Source organism: Martes martes, assembly GCF_963455335.1.
Source record: "Martes martes genome assembly, chromosome: 14".
Taxonomy (NCBI): Eukaryota; Metazoa; Chordata; class Mammalia; order Carnivora; family Mustelidae; genus Martes; species Martes martes.
In genome coordinates, this window is record NC_137902.1 from 70829045 (window position 1) to 70848136 (window position 19092).

Consider the following 19092-nt stretch of genomic DNA (forward strand, 5'->3'; position numbering starts at 1 on the left):
CTGGGTGTATGAAAATGCATTAGGATAATCTGAAGAAATAAATATTCATTTATAATCAACAAATACATATATTTATGTTTAATATTCATATAGATATGCAAATATTTAAATACATATTGATCAGAATCAATTTAGATGATTAAAGAGAAAAGATGAATTTAAAAAATGGCCTTACCCTTAAGAATTCTACATTCTATGAGGATAGCTGTATCTTTTAACTTGTTTCACAAAGCATCTGTAGCATAATAATGGTTTCCAGAGCAAGCACTAGTATAAATGAGGATATGACAAGGACAGAGGGGAAGCCATGGGGTCTGAGGATGCAGCAGAAAGAGGTCGATTAGAACAGTACTGAGCTATCGGAATGCAACTGTAAGAATTAAAATAATTAAAAAAAAAAATAGAATAGACTGCTCAGTGGGTCCCATCATTTCCATCGTTCATGAGTCTGTTATTTTACGTGTGATGACGTTCTAGCCCGAAACCGGACTTAAATGTAGGTCTAGATCATTTGAACCCAATGAAGGCAGAAGCAAAATTAGAAATCAGAGTGAAGATAAAACAAGGACAAGACTCAGAAATTCAAATGATGGAGGAAAAGGGCAATTTGCTTCTATGAAATGTAGAACAGCTCTCCTAGTGATGACTGATTATCTCGTCGGTACCTTTTAAAGATAAATGGATTTGGGCCTTGACATTCTTCAAAGGAGACAAGAGGGTGAGCACTGGCCTCTTGGGCTCGAATGAGCTCCTTTATTTGGGCAGGCTCAGGTTTCTGCAAGAGAAGCAGGACCTTTTAAAGCATTCAGGCTCTGGTGACCGAGAATTTAATTACCCCTCTCTTTTCTTCCATGAGGTTAGCATTTCTTCTTTATGAAGAGCAGCACCTTCCAAGGAGAATACAATGAGATACTTTCTGAATCTCTGAAGGTGCTCCTTAGAGCCCCAACAGTGGAGAATAAATTCCCAGCGACAAAGCTTGCCCTCCAGCAATGCAATTCCAAATACATTTCTCAGAACTCTCATTTTCATCTTCCTACAAAAGTAAGTTTTCTCCCAACACTTAAAAGCATATATTTCCATTACATTATTCCAAAGCTCAGAGAAAATCATGGGTACTTCAATTAACAGTAATCAGCAGTCACCCATAAAAATAATGCCATCAACACAAAAAAGCATCTATGGGATTCATAAACAATTGCAGACATTTTCAAAAGTAAAAATGCTCGATGCAGTATCTCATTTTTACAATCCCTCCATTGCATTGTATCCAGTTACTGTCTACTATTTCCCTTCCAGAAAGAATGATAGAGACTAAAATATAAAGAGGCTGTTGTAACTCAGTTCTGTTTTTCTAAACTTTATTTTCTTTTGAGCTCCCACCTTGCATGTAATTTATAATTTATGCCCCTAGTTAACTCCCTCATAGATATATCACAGAGATTAGTGAGTGTTGTTTTTAAAGTTATATTTTCATTATCTTCTTTCTGCATGGTGGAAGGTTGGCTTTGTCTCTATGCAATAACTATAAACTTTGGAAATATTGTTGCATTTAGGGAAGGGAGGGTTTTGTGCTCTTGGGACTTTTTTTTTATTAACTGATGACTCACAATGTCCCAAAGATACCCAGAATCTTCCATCTTTATCCCTTTTGAGAAAGATAAGAGCACAAACTTCAAAATAAAGTTTCTTAATCCAAGTTATGTAACTGACTCTATCTATCTATCATCATCTAATTGCACAAAGCCCCAAATGGGCACAACAACATTATAAACAACTAAATGGTAAAGTAACTGCCTCACGGTACTATGTGACTTTGAGTTGTTCTCAAGTGAAAAAAAAATAATAAAAAGATAAACAAAAATAATTACTCATTTATTCTCTCAGTGATTCATTCTTTCACTCAGCAAATGTTCATTTTGTGCCTATGTTGTGTCTTCTGTTTGTCTGGGTTACCCTTTTCCTTTCTTGTAATGTTTATTCCTTGTTTTCTGGCTGAAGCCTACACTGTGGTCTTTACTATTCAAAGCACTTGAGGTTTTTTATAAGAGTAGGAATGTCACCTTTTACCTCTTTGATTTCTCTCCACTATGTTCTACATAAAAGAAACAGCTCTAAATATCCTGGAAGTATTTTTCTCACTAAAGAAAGGCCCCAATTCTTAGCTAGATGTGTTGCCTCTAGGCTAAAATATTTCTTAGCATCTCTCCCAGCTAGTGGTGACCATATGATTAAGTATCGGCCAAGAAGACATTTATGACAATGTTCTAAGAAAGAACCAAACTGATTCTTTAAAAGCAAGGAAACGAAAAAAACAAAACAAAACAATATTTTAAAAAAACAAACACCTTTCTTTGATTCGCTCTTCGGAGTATTACTGTATGTCTGAAATGATAATATCATTCATGGACTGTTTGGACATCATAAACATAGAGTAGCACGGCTGGCGGGACTCATTTCCCTGACAACCGCCATTCAACTAACGCCCCTTGGCTTCTTTTATATGATCAAAAAGTAAGTTTTTATTTGATTTAGGCAGTATTTTTGGAGTTTTTGCTTGGTTCATAACATACTGTAATTGTAACTAACTCAACCTAGTAAACAGATAAGCACATATGACGGATGTGAATACGAACATCCTGATTATTTAATTTTAATTTTTGGAACTATGAACACAGAGTTTAACCCAAGTACTGTATCCATGTAATAAGACAGGCGCTATTCATAAAATAAAAATGCTAGACCTCTTAGTTTATGATTTTAAAAATTTTGTTGGGTTTTTAAAGTCAATAGATACTAAAAAAAACTTAGATACTAAGAGAAATACAAAGGACACAATAGATGGAATAATATGTAATAATGCAAAAAATTATCCTAACACACTTTCTAGAGATAAACTCTGTGGGTGTGCCTGATCTCAGCTAAGTGCTCTCAGAAAAGGACTAAAAGTGGGTTATTGAACATATATGTCACAGTGCTTTTTAACACATCCAGACGTTGCATTCCTTACACTGAGAGTTACTACATAACAATGTGTCCAAACCACAGCCATTTCGTAGGGAAAGGGGACACTATTACTAACTACGCCATGACAGCAGGCTGACCCACGACTGTTCCAAACAGACTGGACGTACAGTCCCCTTAAATGAATCTTCGTTGATTTAAATGAATCTCCACTTGGTGAGTTTTGAAAGTGTTGTGGCTCAGTGGAAAGTCCTACTGGAATCATCCCTGCCTTGAAATGTACCCTGTAGATTGTTACTACCTCTGAATTGCTCTTCACTTTTGTAACTTCTTTAGATCTGCTACACTTTCTCAAAAACTACACATTTACAACTCAGCTTATTCTTTTTCTCCCCACAACTGCACACTGCTTTCAGCTAGAGGATGTAGAATTCATGTGTCGCAAGGACAGAAGTTGAGGCAGGTGATGACTGAGCAGGAGCCACTATACAAGAGAACCTTGTAGAAGGTGGGGGAGGAAAGCTGCTGTTTTACATCTGACATAAGTGAGGAGGTAACCTGTCTCCTAGGTCCCAGTGGGAGTTAGCACACGCAGAGCTAAAGCAAAGGCGCTCTGTGTGCTGGGAAAGGGCTTGAAAGAGAACACCAGTGTTCTGGGGCCAAATACGCTATTGCAGTGGGTTATTTCATCTTTAGAACACAGCAAAAGACTATCAACAAACTGCCACGGAAAAATTCAAGCCTGGCTGACACTTACATTATGCACTGGGGAAACTGTCAACCATAGGGTATGATTTGAAGTACAAGGACTACTTCCTTCCTCTATCTAGCCAACAGTGTCTGCAATCCCCCCATTAGAAGAAGTATTATCTCTTCCTGCTGTCCTGTTGCCCCACCTTAACACAACCATTCCTGGGAGGGATAGAACAATTTTCTCCAGGCTTGCACTGATGCGTATCAATGCACAGACAGATGGGTTTATGCTCAAAGGGAAGCAGAGGCTATCGACAAAAATAGGAAAATGAAGCAGGAATACGTCTTCTACCAAAATAAATTGCATTTTAGTGACAACAGACCACTCCTACAAATCGAAATTTATTTTCTCACAGATACCTTCAAAACCTTATTTTAATTAGAACTACGGAGACTCATTTGCATTTTAACATATCTGTCTTACAAAATACTTTAATCCTCAAAAAAGTCAGCACTGACTATTTGCAAAGACTTCAGTTCAAGAGAGAAGCACTTTAACCTAATTTTCCATTAATTGGAACACGGCAAGGAAATTAAGAGGCAGGGAGAAGAAGGAAGAAGTGATTACAGCCTTCATCAGCGGAGTGTATCCCAGGGCAGGTTTGCGGTGGAAGGACCTCTGAAGAATCAGATTTTGGCCCAGCCCTGACACACTTTCCTCCCAAGGCACTGTGAGATAGTTCATTACCTAGCCTCCCCATGCCTCAGTCTTTTCCAACCATAAAAATGAGACATTGACACTTCCCTTACAGTATTAATAATGAAACTGGAAATGACTATGTGAGTGCGGCATCAAGCACAGCTCTTGATACATTGTACTACTTAGTAAATGTTGACTGCTCCTATATTATCATGTTACTACAGAGCAAGAGAGCAGAGGATGTGGTCAGTAACTAGGGTGTGGCCAAGTGCAAAACAAAAATGTCAGCTAGGATTGCAAAGGCACAGAATTAGTAGATTCTAATTAGTATCAGAACTTGGGCAGAAAATTAACAGGTTTGGGGCACCTGCATGGCACAATGGGTTAAGCCTCTGCCTTCGGCTCGGGTCATTATCTCAGGGTCCTGGGATCGAGTCCCACATTGGGCTCTCTGCTCAGTGGGGAACTTCCTTCCCCCTCTCTCTGCCTGCCTCTCTGCCTACTTGTGATCTCTCTATGTCAAATAAATAAATAAATAATCTTTTTTAAAAAGTAACAGGTTTTTCTGATCCTGTAGACAAATTATGCACTTGATTGCAAGTTATTTTAGCAAAATGTCAACAACTAACATAAGCTAATTCTAGTTACTACTCAACTCTCCTTGCCTAGCAGGGAGAAACATAGAAATGTAAGTTAAGGGTTCTCATAGCATGTTAGCACTTTTCGAACTTTAATGTGTATACAAATTATTTGGGTTTCACCTTAAAATTCATATTCTGAATTGTCACATTTAGGATGGGGCCTCATCCTGAATTTTTAAGATTTTCCCACCGGTGCCAGTGTAGGATGGCAGGTTTAGTGAATAAAGACAAAGCCAGCCCCGGGACATCCGGATTTTCCATAAGTAACAAATATTTATTTTGTATAAGTGTGTCCAAATATCACATGGCCATACATATATGGAAGCAGATTTCACAGTTTATCTACAGTTAGAATGTAACCGGATGCCCCGTATTTTATCCAGCACCCCTATGCCAACGCGAGTAGCAAAAGTTCAGTCTAAAAATTCATGTGATTATACACCAATAATGATATGAAATCTCAGCATATTGTTTACTCCAGAAAATTTAGAGCTGCAGGACGATGAACACTTGCTTCTTAACTGCCTGACTGTGGGTTCTGAACCAAAACAAGTTTATCAGAATTGGACTTGGCAACTGGCAGATCACAAACTCTATCCTGCAAGACAGTGTGAGGTGAAGCCAAGGACTTTGGACTCTAGTTTCTCTTCCCTTTCTTGACGGTCTCTCATGTCACCTCCATGCAATAAACTTGAACTTGGGACAGGGCAAGATACCTAGGGAGATGACAAGTGTAGGAGGTCCCAATGATCAGCTCATCAAAGTTAAATTTTCTATTTCTGGAGTATATTTCTTTCTAAATAAAAGCTAGCAAACACACGAGAAAAGTCAGGTTGAGATACAGTTGATCCCGTAGCCAAATCCTTTGAAATGAGCCTGCATCTGTGTGAGGGCATTAGAGGTGGGAGGCCAGAAGACGGAGGAAGTCATTATTTTCCCTGAACACACCCTGAACACACACGATGTCTTCTATATTGTTTGGGTGTGTGTGCACGCTTAAGAAAACGCACACGTTTCTGCTTTCAGTAGAAACAAAATTGTAAAATGATTAAAGACTGGGTGAGCTGGTGAGGTTGGCTACCCTACTATACACAAGTTTCAGGGGCTCAGTATTTTATACCCTCTGCTCTAAATGATCTAAATTCTTTTTGAGCCAAACAATTGCTACACAGATGACAAGCACAAGGAAATGAGTTGAAATGTAAGAATATTCGTATATGTTTCTGCTAATGAAGCATGAGGAGGAGACTGTAAGTGAACACGTGCCGTGACTGACCACAGTGGTCAAAACAGGAGAAGAAACGTCCCACGGGTGTTTGAGAACTTCGTAGTTGTGATGATTGTCAGTGAAATTGAATGAAGGAGAAAAACAGGTGGCGAGAACTAAGGGGAGATGTTTGCAAGAGAGAGAGAGAAAGCAGGAAATGAGAAGGGCAGAGGGAAGGACAGGGAGACAGACTGTCATTAGCTAATTTTTAATTGACTTCTTGCTATGTTTTCCAACAGAGTTCTTGTCAAATAATAGGTAAATACTTCTCAGAAGCCTTCAAACATAAAAAAAAAGGCAAAACCAAATACAAAAATAAAGTCTGTTTCCAAGAATTTTTATCCTTTGAATGAACTGTCTTTGACAGATGCAGCAAGATGTAAGCATAAAGCATCCCCCTTTTTTCTTTAACGTTTAACTAAAACATCAGAGGAACCCATTTTCAATGGAATTACAAAGTATGTTTACTGCAGGGAGAGGAAGGTCTTATTTATTAACTCCTCTGTGGAGATGATCAAAATAAAAATAACATGTAATTCATCTCAGAACGAAGAGTATATGAAGGTGATAAAGAACAGAACTGGAATTTTTCATTTCACACTTTTCCATCATGCTAATCGTAACTAAGGAAGTCATCAATCTTAATTTTTTTACACAAAATGGAAAGAGGTAGAAGTATCTATATAGATTATGTGAGGTTCCATTTACAAATCTGATAACTACAAGTGTCATGATTTGATGCATTCTGATACCTCTTTCCTTCATGCATAATTTGGGGATTGTGTTTTCACTGTAGCACGGAATCTGTGGCTAGTACATATTTAAGAGAAACATCCAGCTAGTTTCTTAAAAATTTTTATTTATTTATTTTTAAAGATCTTATTGGTTTATTTATTTTAGAGAGGGAGAGAGAGAACCTGAGCAGGGAAGGAGCAGAGGGGAATGGTGAGGGAAGGGGAAAGAATCTGAAGCAGATTCCCTGCTAAGCACAGAGCCGGGCACAGGGCATGATCTCACCACCCTGAGATCATGACCTGAACCAAAACCATAAGTCTGGAGCTTAATCGACTAAGCTACCTGGACGCCCCTCAGTTGTCTTGTTTTTTGTTTGTTTGTGTTTTTAAATGTGCTCTAGTGAGGCTAGCTTTGATTACTATATGATAGGTTATCCTGTGGCTATTTCTTCACGGAAAACTAACTCCTGGGTATTTGTTGTATATCCCTTCAAGTCTTTGAGAGCCTTATTTCCTATTACAGCAAAATATATTTCAGTTATGTTGTTCTCGAAGTATAGATTCTGTGCTAAAATGTTTGGGGAATAAAATATGAAGTCACAGTGTTTAGGTGGTTATCCATCGGCAAAATGTAGGAGCAGCAGCAACAAACCAAAGAATGACTTTTGGTCATTTTCTGTCTTCTTTTTTACCAAAACGAACTTTGGCAGACAACAGTTTATGATACCCTCTTTACAAAATCCTCATTTTAGAGAAGAAGATAGTTGAAGGAATTGTTTCACAAAAGCAGATGTGTACATGAAATGTGTGCACAGAGTAGCCACCCAATAAATACTATAATTTTAATTTACGTAAATGTTCTTGATTCTGTGGGAAAATTAATTTCTTGGTTCCCTCTTTTCAAATATTTTTTTAAGATTTTATTTATTTATTTGACAGAGAAAGATCACAAGTAGACAGAGAGAGGAGGAACCTCTTTTCAAATATTTCTGACTACCAAGATTGCTGCAAATTTTTGTCTCAAGTATAAGCGCCTAATAAGAATAAATCATTTCAAATTATATTTCTGTTGGTGAATGCACAAAGTAAATATATTCACAGGGAAAAAATATGCAAATAAGCAATCACTGGCTATAATGAAGCAAATAAGCAATCACTGGCTATGAGAAGCTTCGGATCTTTCTGGTAGGTATAAAATCAGATGGTCTGAAGGTCAAGAGGCACATGTACAAGATGAGAATACCAAGAAAACTGTTAGTTGTGTGAGTCCTCACACACAATACAAGCATAACCGATCCTGACACATTAGGTTAAAGGGAATGTGATTCATTTCTGCCATTTTCAACCCAGATCACTGCTGATAGGCACATGGCACTACAATGACCCAGAGCGGATTTTCTTCCTCAGCTTCTTGGCTTTGAGCACCATGCACAGTGTCTTACGGATGTCCAACCTTTGAGGTTTTCAAACGACAATGCCACTTCCTCTTAACAAAGATTAACACAAAAAAGTTGTTTTTTTCAAACAAGAGTAATTTCAAAATGAGTATATAAAAAGGTAACTGTGTACCTTTATTCTTAAAAAAAAAAAAAAAAGTAAGAATAATCTGCCTAGGCCTATCAAATATAGCTGTCCCCTGGGGTGTTCCAGAATGTGTAGGTAAATATATAAAAGGCAGAACATTGTACACCAATGATTCACACATTCTTTTTAACTTTAGCTGATTGGGAAAAATATGTGGAATGATCCCAATCTTGAAATATACATAAATTCTCCAGGAAAGCTGTCAGCTTGTCCTGCGTTTTATTCCATTATCCATTTGTCATGGATATCCATTTGTTATGGATCTTTTCCTCTTCTTTCTGTCCTTGTTTCTCGGGTCCATTCCACCAGTACCTGACTTCTTGAGAGGTCACTGTCATTCTCCCCCCTCCTCACTGTGTTTCAAGCCTCCACTCAAGGTGGCTCATCTTGTGGCTTTTTGCCTCCACTCCTCATAGATTTCCAATCTAATAACAGCAGCAGAGAAGGGAAAGGCTATTGTATATCATTCAACGGAAGGACTTATACATTGGTGACTGGACTACATCCGAATACCTTAAAAGAATGTTTTATTGTGGAGAGGGGCACATTTGAAATAATTTTGGAATTTCTTTATTTTTAAGTAACAGCTTTATCGTGGTATCATTCACACACCATAAAAGTCACTCTTTCCAAGTGTACAGTTGAGTGGTTTTTAGTTCATTCACAGAGTGGTACAGCCGTCACCACTGCCTGCTTACTGGATGCTTATCAGACGTTTCTCTCACCCAAGGAAAGCACCCACATGCCCGGGAGCATTCACCACCCTCCCCCCCACCACCCCCCGCTGTCTGCCATTTGCAAGTTCTGGACAACTCCCATCAGTGGAATTACACAAAATGTGGCCTTTTTTTTTTTTTTAAAGTGATTATTTTATTTTTTTCTCTTATAAAACCACTTTTTTTAATGGTCCTGGTTGACGTAGGGTCCTGTCACCATTCAAACACTGTATTTATGAACATCTGCCTCTGCTTTAAGAAATTTGAATTTATTTGGGGGCAGTTTCCACTACTTCGATTGGTGGTTTCTCTTTTTAATCTTTTTCTTATTTGTTCAGAAGGATTTTGCCTTAAAATTAGGTAGCCTTTCCTCACTATTAGAGGTCACTTCTTTTAATTTTTATCTAGGACCAAAAACTCAAAAAACAACCATTGAATGGGCCACTTTGATCATGAGTCTTACGGAAGCTCATGGCCCCTTCCTCCCAGAGCCCAGCACCTGCTTCACGGTCCCTGGGGCTTGGAGTCAGTCGCATCGCACTTGACCTTGAACACACTCCGTGGTACTTGACCTTCTGGCCTCTCATGGTCACTAGCTCCAGGCTCTTTCTTCCTCCTTGGCACCTTACTGCTACACTTTCCTACACTCGCATGACAGCCTTACCCTACAAGACAGCCTGACGCTGGCATGAAACACAGCCTCACTGTGGCTCCGCACCAGCCTGACTCTCTGTGGTCAGCTATTCCTTTAGATCCTCAACTTAGAACTCCCACCACCACGTCGCTTATTAACCACCATTTCACTTGGTCTGTTTCATCCAGAATTTAAACACTGATGTGAAATTCTGCTCTTATTTTAACACCATGTTTTGTGTACATTCCTTGCCAAAATTTTCTTTTTAGAAATTTTATTAGGATGTATCTATCATCCTGAAGTTCTGCCCTAATCCTTATGAGTTTCTCACACTGACTGATGTAATGGTACCCCTTCCCATGAACATTTATTTGTCCAATTAATTTTCATCACCCTCTGTGAGTTGTTTCCTTTAATAATAAGACTCTGAGCGCAACTCGTAATCCAGTCACTCCATTTCCTGGTTTCATATTACAGGTGCTGCACGCTCAGCTTGCTTTATTTCTGATCCTGTTTCAACTTTTTCAACAGATTTATTTAATAGCATTTTCCTTTTCTTTTTTTCAAAATTTAATCCTTCCTTAAAGTTTTTTTTTCTACAATGTTATTCCCATTCAACCCAATATATATTTTAGCATAAGCATTTTAAAGATTTTATTTATTTATTTGACAGAGAGAGATCACAGTAGACAGAGAGGCAGGCAGACAGAGAGGGAGAGAGGGAAGCAGGCTCCCTGCTGAGCAGAGAGCCCGATACGGGACTCGATCCCAGGACCCTGAGATCATGACCTGAGCCGAAGGCAGCGGCTTAACCCACTGAGCCACCCAGGTGCCCCTAGCATAAGCATTTTAGATGATGGTATTTATCATCTCCTATCTTTTAAAAAAAACCAGACACTGTCATTTCATCACAATTTCACAGCACACTTGCTGCATCCAAGGATCCTATGTGCTGAGGATATGGGCACAAGTTATAAACGTTGCCCTACACTGCCCTCAAGTAGCTAGTGCAGAATTCAGGCAACTACAAGGATTTCAATATATCCTTGAGTTAAAATAAACATATGTGCCGTGCATTCATTTACCACTGCCACCATAACAAATTAGCACAATTTTAAACACTTAGACCAACTTAAAAGTCAGTATCGAATAAGTAAGTGAAAGAATGAAATCAAGATCTATGCCAAGAGACAATTATAAAAATGACACTCACGGGAAAACAATTCTAAATGAAGTAAGGAAAGTGGATTGAATTGGTGGAGGAGGAGGGGGAAGTATTGGAGACTAAAATATGGGAGAGATGACAGCATTGGGACAGGGTGATCAGATCACCAAGCTGATGAAAATCAAATCTATTTCTAAGCTTCTTGTCTGCCTCCATGTCTTCTTTTTACTCAGCATGGGTTGTAGTATTCTCTAAGTTTTTCTACAACTTCTGATAATCCTTCCCCAGTTTTTATGTCCTTTGTTGGTTTCCAAATTATCAGGGCTTCAGCCCATTTAAAACTACTGAGCGAGGGGCGCCTGGGTGGCTCAATGGGTTAAGCCTCTGCCCACGGCTCAGGTCATATCTCAGGGTCCTGGGATCAAGCCCCGTATCAGGCTCTCTGCTCAGCAGGGAGCCTGCTTCCTCCTCTCTTTCTGCCTGCCTCTCTGCCTACTTGTGATCTCTATCTCTCTCAGTCAAATAAATTAATAAAATATTAAAAAAAAAAAAAAAAAACTACTGAGCGCAGCTGACACAGGCCATGCCGACGGCCCTTCCAGTATGGCTGGGTTACTGGTGCACAGCCCAGCGGAGCCTCAGACGCACCTGCGCTGGCCCTGAGAGGCACTTGTTTCTAAACAACACTATATCGCCTCCTGCACCTGAAGCAGAGTCTAGGTACCCAGAGGTACTGAGAAAAGGAGCAGGTAAGTGAATGAAGTGACAAAAACAGCTTCTGTGAGTAGGACAGCTCTGGCCAGGCTTTCTCCCGACAAATTCCCGTTTGCACTGGGGAGACTCTGCTTCCTCAGGCCTACAACAGGTACCAGGACTCTCCCCATTTCCTTTTCTTTCCAAGACTACTGGACACAAAGTGTGTGTGTCCAAGGGATAAATTCTCACTTCCAGCCAGGGAAACAGCTGGGCTTTCATTCCTTTCTTCTTTCAGAGAGGACTTTGGCCCCACACTGCCTATTTACTGCTCATGGCTTTTTTCCCCACAGGTCTTTCCAAATTATATCCATCCATTCATCACTTCTCCACTTACCAGAAGATTCCTTTGGGGTTTTCCCTATAATCATATAAATGAATAGAAACCTTCTAGGTAATCCATCTGCCAATTTCAAAATGAGATGACTGCATGCGGAACGAAATTCTAAACCGCAATTTCAGGTTTCAGTCATATATCCTACTTATAGCTGCTTCACAAAATGATGAGGTTCCTGTTTTTTTCCCAAATATTCTGAAATGACACAGTTCCTGGATTTTTTTCAAATATTCTGAAGCTTAAATTGTAAGGTGGGTATAGAAAAAGGGGTAGAAATATGTGATAATTTTCTTTTCGTAACATTAATGAGTGAAATCTGGACTCAATGACTGTATGCAAAAGTATAGTTACAACGAGTTAGTGGACACTCATTTCCTCCCTAAATCGGGGATCCAACCTCGTGACATACATAAGTAAACCACAACTAAATATGATATTTATCAACAAACTGATATATGAACAAAAGTATTCAAGCATAGTGAGGGGCTTCACTATTAGCATGATAAGATATTCTTTTTGATTAAATAATACATATATTAGAAAAAGAGAAATCATCATCTCAGGGCACCTTTTGATGAGAGATCAATGTGCATTTTTGAATGAGCTCCCCCTTATCTTGCTTCCGAAGAAGCCGAGACAAAGACCTCTCCAAACTATTAACTGTGAGGGAAAACGACAGTCACTCTTGAGATCTGTTCCCAGGAGGAAGGTGACAGTCTGTTAGACACTTGGAAAAAGAAACATTTTTTACCCTTACAAAACAGATCCAGGAATATTCCATTTACCGATCTTCCTTTTAAGAAAAAAAAAAAAAAAAAAGGTGTGTGCTCAGGGTATTTTTAGATTCCTATTTTTAGTGTTTCCAGGAAGTAAAACCCAACAACTTTTTCTGATGTGAAATGCATTTGCTTCCTAATCAGAAACAGACAGCCAGAGAAGGAGAAATGCAAGTGTGAACTGGTGCCTTCTCTGAATGGCTCGGAGGGTGCAATGAGAGGCCTTTCTGGGAGGAAAGCAAATACAGTTTGAGATGGACAGGAGCTGCGAGATACAAGGAGAATCATGAATGAGATGCCATTCAGAATTATTCTTGGCATTCTATCAACAACGGAGTGGCAGAATCAACCCAGCACGCAAAGGCAGCTGACTTGATACGGGGTTAGCGCACACTCCAGTTTGCTCCAAACACCTCTGGTTTAGAAATGTACCCTTCCCTCCTTCTTTTTCAAAAGTGATCCAATATGCATAATCGAAGACACACTAATTATACAAAATGGTGCTTAAAAAACATATGACGTAATCACTTTAAAGCCAGTAGCTCTGATCATTACTATTTTCCTTTACTCTCAAAGTTAAAGGCTGAGGAGAGAGAATTTATTTTCTTTTTTAAGATTTTATGTATTTTTTTGACAGAGAGGGAGAAGCAGACTCCCCGCTGATCAGGAAGCCAGATGTGGGATTGGATCCCAGGACCCTGAGATCATGACCTGAACCAAAGGCAGACACTTAACTGACTGAGCCACCCAGGTGCCCTGAGAGAAATTATTTTCAAAAAGAACTTGGCCCTAACCTTGTTATTCAGACAGAGGAGCTGGAATCGTTTTCATACTGGTCAGACACAGGTTTGAAACATTTTGTTTCAGTGTATGGTCCATGAAGGGGCTCCCTTTAGCTGTACACCAGGATATGATTGGGATGGATCTCGTTTCAGTGTTCCCCCTTTCATATAAACTGGGTCAGCTATAAACAGTAGAGTTGGTCAATATGCTTTGTTTAGTATAAAATCAATCATTTGTAAGAAAAAGAAAAGAGCTAGTGACAGTAACTCCTAATGGGGGAAAAAAACCCTGGATTTTGGAATTGAATGGATCTTTATTCAAATTTGGCTCTCCTAACATTAACTCCATAATTCTGGGCAAACTAACTTTTAGCACCTTCAGTTTCCCTGTAGGCTAAGGAAGTCTGATTCCTCACTCACAGAGCTGTTAAGAGAAATAAAGATTTAATTGCATGCATTTCTTAGCACGGAGGCGCGCCCTGCATTTTTGGTCTTCAGAGGTCATTCTGTTTCTGTGGAGGGGTGGCACGTCTTCTATTTAATTCAATGCAAACACAGTGTACTCTTCCCTCTCGTGATGCTGATGACCACGGGGTTGGAGAAGACGTAGTGATTATCTGAAACAAAAGAACTCTACTCCCTTGTTCTTCCTGCATGTCTGCCTCCCAGTTTCCTATCTTTTCTGGGCCTGTGGACCCTCATGTCTGTTGGCACCTGCTGGAATGGTGGCAACCCTGTGGAGACCCTCCTTCCTAGAGCTGAGAAAGAGTCCTCTCAGCTTAACTCCAGGGCACTAACTGACCTCTGTGTGTTCACAGAGCCTCTCTACAGGGGACACAGGCAAGCCGGCTCCCCGCAGTGCAGTGTGATAGGTGGGGCTCCCTCCCCACAGGTGGGAACCCCAGCCAGAAGGGGGCTGGCATTCCATCTGGAGCTAGGCTGCTCCAAGGTGCTCCAGCAGAAGGACCCCGCCTTCAGGAGTCAAAAAATCATTGTAGTTTTATCACAACTTTTCAGTTTTTTACCTTGAGCAATCTCACTTTACACAATGGGAAAACTGGAACAAGAGAAAGGATTTTTTCCCCCCAGAGTAAAGGGATAATGTATAAGAAGAAAGCACCTGTTTCAGTTTCCTGAACCATACATCCTAGCCTCTGACCACCTTCTGTACTGAATTGCAGGCTGCATCCCTAACTTTCATAGCACAGCAGAAACAAAAATAAACTAAAAAACAAACAAAAAAACCTGAAAAAAAAAACAAGAAACCAAAAACATGAGGTTCATAAATGTTCACGATTAACATGGCCCCTCATTAGGAAGATCCCCTTGTGCTGAGAACTTCATTTGAGACGATTTTACCCGATAAAACATTAAGAACACAAAACAAAATTACATCAAGAACATGACTTCCATTGCAGAGAATAAAATGTGGGTCCAACCAAAAATATGGTTGCAATCCTCCTCCGCACACACCTCATGAGACATGTGCTCTCGCTCGGTCTCTTTCATATTAAAATCCTGTTTCTCACTCTATAGCTGGTGCCTGTGCCAGGGCTGCTGAGAGCCAAGGCAAAGGCCCCATAAACACAGTCCCAGACAGTAACTCTCCTGTCAATCCTCAAGCATTCAAATTTAAACTAATTTCCTAAAATTACAAAATTAGTCAATTTGGGTCATTTGAGGCATATCTAATGATGCCTATCCAACCCATTCTCATTTTATGAATATGATTAGTAACTGGCTCTAGACCAAAGTAACAAACAATTTTAAAGCAGATTAACATAATCCTCTTAGCATATGGAATACCATAAAATTCACAAAAATCATGTTTAACACCTAATGTAGAGAGTCTATAATAGAGGTGACCCTCAGCAGGTCCTTCTGGCTGAAGATTAAAAGCTGTCTGTGCAAAGCATCATGACTTTCTGTAACAGAGAAAAATGCAAAGACCGATCTACTTTTCCTACATAAGACTAAACTCCCACACATCTGGAATGACCCACAGGGCTGCCTGAAGTTTTTCACTTTTCATTTTAATATTTTGATTTTATGAAGTCACATTTAGATCCTTGAGAATTTCAGTTCTAAATATATATTTCCAATTTCCAATAATGAAACCAGTTCTAAAATATCTATGATTAATTACTTTTGTAGAAGGGAAGCAGGGAGGGAAGAGAAAACACACAAATCCCCAAATGGCAATGCCCACTCCACATTTTAAAAATATACATCTCTTGATAATGTTCTTTTTTCCTTAAAATGCTAAATGACTCAGCCCTTTATGGAGAAAACTGAAGAAACAGTTACTTTTTTTTTTTTTTTAAGATTTTATTTTTTGGGGCGCTTGGCTAGCTCAGTTGATTAAGCATCCAACTCTTCCCGCTGGCTCAGTTCCTTATCTCAGTGTCATGGAATTGAGCTCCGAGTCAGGCTCTGTGCTCAGCAGTGAGTCTGCTTGAGATTCTCTCTGTGTTCCTCCCTCTAGTCTCTCTCTGCCTTAAAAAAAAAAAATAAATAAATTAAAAAATTAAGTACTCTGGACACCAACCATGGGGCTCAAACTCACAACCCCAAGATTAAGAGTTACATGCTCCACCTACTGAACCAGCCAGGCACCCTAGGAACTTGTAGTTCTGGATTTTAAAAAAATGTTTGCCTCCAAAGTTCTATAGTAGCATCTCTTCTCATTCCTAAAACTATGACCACTCCTCTATTTGTTCTAAAACATATATTTAGGGGTGCCTGGGTGGCTCAGTGGGTTAAGCCTCTGCCTTCAGCTCTGGTCATGATCTCAGGGTCCTGGGATCGAGCCCCACATCGGGCTCTCCACTCAGTGGAAAGCTCACTTCCTCCTCTCTCTCTGCCTTCCTCTCTCTGCCTACTTGTGATCTCTCTCTCTATCAAACGAATAAATAAAATCTTAAAAATAAAATAAAATTTATATTTATTAAGAATCTATGCTTCCGGGGTGCCTGGGTGGCTCAGTGGGTTAAGCCTCTGCCTTTGGCTCGGGTCATGATCCCAGGGTCCTGGGATCGAGCCCCACATCAGGCTCTCTGTTCTGCGGGGAGCCTACTTCCCCCTCTCTGCCTGCCTCCCTGCCTACTTGTGAGCTGTCTGTCAAATGGATAAATTTTAAAAATCTTAAAAAAAAAAAAAAAAGAATCTGTGCTTCCAAGTAATATTAGTAATGTGGGACTAGCTCGTCTTCCAAGAGGGAGTTCAAGGAAAAAAGATAAGGAAGGGCATAGGGGGCACTAGGACAGGGGCTTCCCAAGATTTCAGTGGATAAAGAGTTGATTCTTTCTAGCTAAGATAAAGTGGGGTATAAACTGCACCTAGAGTCAGATCTACCAGTGATTCTGACTCCGTTCATTTGAGCAGGGGCTCAGACATGAGCATTTTTTTTAAAGATTCTGAGCTACTCGTAACAGTCTGCTGAAGTTAAGAATCACTGGGCTTGAGGGGAAAAGCCGAAGGAGAGGGTGAGGGAGAGCGAGAGGGGCGGGGAGAACATTTAAAGCACAAGACTGGTGTGAACCAAGGCATGTGGGAGGGAAAGGGTTAAACAGGATGAGTAGAATCATCACTGGTTGGTTTAGGGTAGTCACGGTTTGCCCCGTAAAGTTGTTACCAGATTTCATAAGCTGCTTGATTGTGATTGCTCAGATAAATAATTTTATTTTGCCTTTCAATTAATTGGGTAAGTATTTAAGTTTGGTAGACGGAAAACAAAATATGGAAAGTAGTATTTTGGAGAAATTTTTCCAACACATAAAAGTGGAGACAATTTTGAGACTAAGAAAAACACAGACACTGGTTTTCAAATATAAGGGCAGATAAGGTTCATGTGTGGAACATATTTAAATACAACTCCGTGGACCCTCACTCAAGGGGAGCCCAAGTGAGTAGGTCTGGGTGAGGCCCTGTGTCTCATTTTTTACCAAATCCTTCCGCTGACTCTGATGCAGATGCCACATGGAGCAGAACCTGTTCAGATAACAACGTTCTTGTGGGAAATGGTTAGAGATGTCTGATGACCATGATTAGTTATATTTCACTTAAGAAATATTTCCTGAGTCCTGATATAAGTCGGACATTATTTGAGATGCTGCAAATTAAAGTACTAATTGGTCAAGGACTTTACCTTGACCTTATCCTCTAAAAACAAGGAGACGGTAAACAAGTAATAATCCCAGAGGTTATCATTACCTTTATTGTTAGTAATTTATATTGGCATCTACATATACATGTTAGGTACTCTGCAGAGCTTTTTATGTGCAATATATAGTGGTTTTTTCTCTCTTTTTTACCCATCACAACAACATCCTGAAACAGGAATGGCTTTTATCCTCTCCCCCATGAGGAAGGAAGGAAGGAACGTGACTCTCGAGCTTCTTGATTATTAAACACATGGTGATGGCACCATCTGAGGTGAGAGGAAGAAAATAATGACTTTATTTTTACGAAGAGTAATTTTAAAATTCATATGAATTTATGTGTTTAAAATTCCATGGAATGTTAGTGCTGGAAAATTATTTTTTTTAAGTGCCAATTAGAAGGCTACTGTGGTCTAGAACAGTTCTACTTATATAATCACTGCTTTAGGCTATTATACCATTGAGCTTAAAAATACATTCCTACATAAGTCGGTCAAACCATCCTTTGGTTCTCAGAGTTGTTGGAACTTAGTTGAGTTAATCAATCTTATGAAATCAAATATATTAATCAGGGGTGCCTGGGTGGCTCAGTGGGTTAAAGCCTCTGCCTTCAGCTCAGGTCATGACCTCAGAGTCCTGGGATCGAGCCCTGCATCGGGCTCTCTGCTGTGGCGGGGAGCCTGCTTCCCCCTCTCTCTCTGCCTACTTGTGATCTCTCTCTCTCTGTCAAATAAATAAATAAAATGTTTAAAAATATATATATTAATCAATATACATGGCCTTCTCTCATGTATCATGGTCAGTGACAGAGTACAGAATTCAGGAAGTGGCAAGGAAATAATCAAATATTGAAAAGAACTTTAATTTGACACCCCTATAGCTGACAAATATATTAGCAATGTCAAAAATATATTCTACCAAGATAAATCTCTTCAGATAATAGCCATTTATTATGGTGTATATATGACTTTGGGTAATTTGTTTCTACTAATAATTGCCAGAGTTACTTTTTAAAATCTGTTGATAAGTAATGTTAACACTCATTTCTCCTGAAATCCAGATAATTAAAAATATAACACTATATATTTTAGTGAATAAATAATATATAAAAATCAAACATGTCAGGAGTCAGGTAAAATGAGAAGATAGCTCTTGCATCTAAGAAAACTATGGCACAGAAAAGAGG